Source organism: Lithobates pipiens, unplaced genomic scaffold (genome assembly GCF_037356315.1).
Source record: "Lithobates pipiens isolate NorthernLeopardFrog02 unplaced genomic scaffold, aLitPip1_a1.2 Scaffold_18, whole genome shotgun sequence".
Taxonomy (NCBI): Eukaryota; Metazoa; Chordata; class Amphibia; order Anura; family Ranidae; genus Lithobates; species Lithobates pipiens.
Window position 1 is genome coordinate 524424441 of NW_027507758.1, and position 6019 is coordinate 524430459.

A 6019-nucleotide genomic window follows, 5' to 3' on the forward strand; every position below is an offset into this window, starting at 1 on the left:
TTCAAAAGTGTGTTTGTTTTATTTAAACATTTTTTACACTTTCTTTGTGAAATGGTAGGGGTACTTTTGTACCCCCTTACCATTTCAAACAGGGGGGGGGGCCGGGATCTGGGGGTCCCCTTGTTAAAGGGGGCTTCCAGATTCTGATAAGCCCCCCGCCCGCAGACCTCCACAACCACCGGCCAGGGTTGTGGGGATGAGGCCCTTGTCCTCATCAACATGGGGACAAGGTGCTTTGAGGGGTCACAGACCCCCAAAGCATCCTCCCAATGTTGAGGGCATGTGGCCTGGTATGGTTCAGGAGGGAGGGGGGGCCGCTCTCTCGTCCCCCCCTCTTTTCCTGCGGCCTGCCAGGTTGCGTGCTCGGATAAAGGGTCTGGTATGGATTTTTAGGGGGAACCCCACGTCAATTTTTTTTTAAATTTGACGAGGGGTTCCCCTTAATATCCATACCAGACCTGAAGGGTCTGGTTATGGATATTTAGGGGGAACCCCACGTCAAATTTTTTCTTAAATTTGAGGCAGGGTTCCCCTTAATATCCATACCAGACCTGAAGGGCCTGGTAATTGAATTTGGGGGACCCCCACGCTTTTTTTTTTATTTATTTATTTATTTTTTTATCAATGACTTTCAATGAGTGTTCTCTGTATTACGGGAGCCGACAATTCATTATAGCTGCGAGTGATTTTAAAGGACTTTTTTTCCTGCATAAATGACACTTTGTGCAGGGACAATTCTAAGCACGGGAAACATGCGCCCCTTCACAGGCATACTATAGACAACCCCCCCCTACGAAATTTAAAGGAATATTACACTTTTATTGTTTCACTTTAATCATTATTAAAATCACTGCTCCCGAAAAAACGGCCGTTTTTAAAACTTTTTTTTGCATTGATCCATGTCCCCTGGGGCAGGACCCAGGTCCCCAAACACTTTTTAGGACAGTAACTTGCAAATTAGCCTTTAAAATGAGCACTTTAGATTTTGAACGTTGGAGTCCCATAGACTTTAATAGGGTTCTAAAGTATGCTATATACTAGCTCCGTCGAATCTTCTTTATACATTCGACAGACACCATAAGCCTTCAAAGACAGATTCGACCGTGATTCATGTGGATTTTCGGACGAATGCAATTTTTGAACGAAAAATGAAATAAATAAAAACGAATTTCGGGAGTAACTAAATAAATTAAGTTTTCAGATGAAAACGAAATTCCGAAACGAAATATTTTACTCTGCACATGTCTAATAAATATACAATTATTGACTTTTTTTTTTACCAAAGACTGAATACATTTTGGCCTAAATGTATGACTAAAATTGAGTTTATTGGATTTTTCTAATAACAAAAAGTAGAAAATATCATTTTTTTTCAAAATTTGCGGTCTTTTTACGTTTATATCGCAAAAAATAAAAATCGCAGAGGCAATCAAATACCATCAAAAGAAAGCTCTATTTGTGGGAAGAAAAGGATGCAAATTTTGTTTGGGTACAACATTGCATGACCGCGCAATTACCAGTTAAAGCAGCGCAGTGCCAAATTGTAAAAAGACCTCTGGTCATTGACCAGCAAAATGGTCCGGTCTGAAAGTGGTTAAAACTGCTTGCGGCTGTAATGTAATGTTGCCTTCCCCCCAGCCTATTACCGGGCCCTTTGGGTCTGGTATGGATATTAAGGGGAACCCCTCACATAAATAGAAAAAAAGGCATGGGGCCCCCAGGCCCTGTATACTCTCAACTGCAGTATACAGGCGGTCCACGGGTTACAAACAAGATAGGCACTGTAGATTTGTTGTTAAGTTGAATCTGTTTGTAATTTGGAACAGGTACATCTTTTAAGTGTAGCTCCAGCCCCAAAATTGATTTTTAAGCTTTTTGGATAATATAGGGATAGGTTATCACCCCTGTAACATTTGTCTTGCTGTCTGTGCCCCTGTTCAGAAGATTTCACCTCACTTTCTGTCCTAATGACAATTGAATTTTGAAAATGTTGGGTCATTAGGGAAACAAGGATTGGTGATAAAACATCAGTGGAGACACCTTTTTCCCATAATAACTTTTACAGGAGAGAATTTTCCTTCCTAGGGGTAGATTTCCTCTCACTTCCTGTTGTCTCCCTCCGTTTGTGAGTAGGAGTCGTTTATAAGTCAGATGTTTGAAAATAGGGGACCGCCTGTATGTACTATACGGCCTGCCCTATACACTCTGCGGAAAATTGGGCCTTAAGTGTTGGTGGTACCAGAACACTGTAAGCCCTCACAGTTACTCTTGGTGAGCGCTGGAACGGGTGAAATATTGCTGTGAAATATTATATCAAGAATTGTAATTACATGCCCCTGTTAAACAGGGGCAGGAAATTGGGCCTTAGGTGGTGGTGGTAGTGCTGCAACATTATAACCCCTCACAGATACTCTTGGTGGGCATAGAAACGTGAGATATTTGATCAACAATTGTATTTACATGCCACTGTCAAACAGGGGTAGAAAAATTGGGCCTTAGGCAGTGGGGGTGGTGGAAGTAGGTAGGTAGTAGTAGGAGGTCTAAAAGGGTACTCTTGCTTCTTGCTTCTATGCAACTGCTGGACCTCCACCGTGTCTCCCACCTTGAAAGGATGGGTAGGTTTCTGTGAAGAAAAAGGAGAAGTGCGAGCAACGTTTCTCTCGACTGTATCCAAAGTTTTGATTAGTTTCCTCACATACTCTGACTGTACCAAATCCAAATCCCCCTGCTCTATCATAAGAGGTGCTCTAGTCCAGCGAGTGGGAAAAGGGCGGCTCATTAGTACTTCAAAGGGAGAATAGCCTGAAGTCTTGGATGGAGTATTTCTCATCTCTGCCAAGACCGCTGGGAGAACCTTCTTCCAATGGACAAAGGTTCCTCATGTGGCTTTCCTTATTTTATCTTTCACTGTCCTGTTTGTCCTTTCCACTATCCCTGAAGTCTGGGGGTGATATGGAATGTGAAACTTCCGTTCTATTTGAAGTGAGTATACCAAATCTTGGCATACTTTTGATGTGAAAGCAGGACCTCTATCTGAATTGATCTGAATTGGACACCCCCACTGAGGAATGATTTCCTGGGTGAGAATTTTCAGTACTGTTTGTGCGTCTTCCTTGGTGGTTATAAAAATTTCCACCCATCTGGAAAGCATGTCCACGATCACCAAAAGATATTCCTGTCTTTTGCCTAACTTGGGCATGTGTGTGAAATCAACTTGCAAATGTGTAAAAGGAGTTGTTGGATATATTAGGTGTTCATGTTTGGCTTTGTGTGTTATTTGGATTGTTCCTGATACATGATGCATTTTGATACATAATCCTTAACCCTCCCAGGGAGTTCTTAGATGTAAAAGTCTTTCTCCAGTAGTTCACAAGTGGCTTTCCAGCCTCTGTGACCTACTCCATGATACTGAGCAATAAAAAGTGATGCACTAGCAAACTGAATATATGGCCTCCCCTCTTTGCAGAGAAGTCCAGTCTTTGGATCTTTCTGCACACCCTTTTTATCCATCCACAAACACATTCTGCACATTAGGCAGAGCGGTAGGGGACAAATCAGTTCTGGGAGATGTGTCCTGGTGGATGAGGTTGGTGCAATCATGTTGTGGCACCACTTCATCCTGTTCTCCTTTTAGTCCTAGTAAGGCATTTAAAATTGGAGCAGGGCCTGCATTTGGGGAAGCATATCTTATATGCAATTTTGGGTTTGACAACAGTATCACCTCATAGCCGCTCAACCTTTGAGCAGACATGTGTTGCGTATGTATATTCCTCAATAATGTAGATACAGTATGATTAGTATACAGGTTAGTATCATGGCCCAAAGTGAAAGTTGCGGCCATCTCCACCAGCATCACACAAAATGCCAAAGCTCAGAGGCACACAGGCATGCCCTGAACCTGTAACGGTACCACCTTTGAAAAAAAATCAACAGGGCAAAGCTTGCCTCCATGCTTCTGAACAAGGACACCTGCAATTGTTGTACTGTACAATTTTCCCTGGCATACAAATGAAATATCATAGCATAATTGGGGAGGCAGAGCCCTGGGGCTGTTAACATAGCATTTTTCAAATACACAAAAGCATTAAACATTTCATCTGTCCATTTGATACAATCTGGCATGATTGAACCTGTGGCTTGCCTCAGGAGGTTGTCATAGTAAGAACAATCGGGTATCCATTGGCGACAGTAACCAATCACACCCAGGAAGGTGAGCATGTCCCTCCTTTTGAGTGGGCGGGTCAGACCCATCAGAGCAACAGTTCTTTCGGGACTTACTCTTCTTTCTGCTTTTCTGAGCACAAAACCTAGGTATTCAACTGTTTTCTGACATCATTGAAACTTTTTCTTTGACACTTTATGACCACTTTCAAAAAGACATTTCAACAAATCCCCCCCATCCTCCAGGGCGGCCTCCCTTGTGAGGCTGTAGAGCAGCAGATCATCTGCACACTGCAGCAGAACTGAATGATGCCTGTGTGTCCAAGCCCTGAGAGTTGTTTGGAGGACGATAGAATAGACACCAGGTGAGTCTATATAACCCTGGGGCATTCTACACCAGGTCAATTTCTGGTTTTTAAAACTGAATGCAAAGAGTGACTGTGTCTCCTCGTCTACAGGGACGCTAAAAATATTTTGATAAATCAATAACAGAGAAATATTCAGCATCGGGTGGTATGGAGGGGAGCAAAGATGGTACATCAGGCACTATTGGAGCAATTGGTACCACTAAGTTGTTTATGGCCCTAAGGTCCTGAACAAACCTTTAACTGCCATCCAGCTTCTTAACAGGATTGATAGGAGTGTTGTATGGAGAAATGATTTCTTTTAAAATCCCTTTCTCTAGAAAGTCTTTTACAATTGGCTCTATGCCCTCTTCTTTTTCTCTTGCAATGGGGTACTGTTTTTGATACACAGGTAAAGCTCCTGGTTTCAAAGTTGCTTTATAGGGTGTACAGGATATGAACCCTACATTCAGAGGGTCCACTGCCCATACTCCCTCTTCAGTATTTAGTTGATATTCATTGGCTTTTGTTGTGGGCGCTTGTATGGTATTTATAGTGCCTACTTTAGTCCAGTCCCAGGGGGAGGTAGTTCCCACTAGACCAGTGATTCTCAACTAGAGTTCCTCCAGAGGTTGCTAGGATTTCCTTCAGCACTGAGCAATTTTTGTCTCTCAGATAAGTTCCAACCCACACCATTGATCTTTTTAGCTATTTGTAAGGAGGTAATTCTTCCCAATGACCACAAGTTTAAGGAGCATTCTTCCCACTGACCATCACACTAATGTATCATGAGTTGTAGATTTCCAATTTTTAGCAGGGGTTCCCCCCGAGAACGGGGAACTATTTCAAGGGTTCCTCTGTGTTGAAAAGGTTGAGAAAGGCTGCACTAGACTATTTATAATAATCCTTATGTCTTCCTGAGTATAATTCCTTCCTTTATAAGCTTTCTTCAAATAACTTATTGTCCCCAAAGCTGATATGGTGGGTTTGGGGCAGTGCTTGATAATACGATTGATATCCTCAATCTCAATAGGTTTTATTACCAAAACATCACCCACGGTCATAAAAGGAAAATTCTGTGTAACTAACAGCAGAGCTGTTTTTGCTGCCTGTGAAGTTACTTCTTCTTCTTTATCTGACCCCCCCCCCCCCCCCCCCATATCCTCTGCATCCTGTTTTGAGTCTCTATGTTTTATACTCTGATCCTCTGCAAGCTGATATCGCTTCTCTAACTCCTCTGCAGCTTGTTTTAACTTTTCTGCTTTCTTTCTCCTAGTTTCAATCTGGGTTTGGATGTCTACCACTTTACAGGATTTTGAATATTTCATGGATGTTTTTTCCTCTTCAAGAGACTCCCCCTCTTTAGAGGAAGAAGCAGCAGCATCGTCAGGCACTTTTGCGGGCATAGCCAATGAGGCTACGGTGTCCTGTGCCTCCGATGGACCCTCCCCTGCATCCCATTGTTGAATGGGGACAGGGGGCGGGCCGTGGCCACTGCTGCGATCACAGCCAAG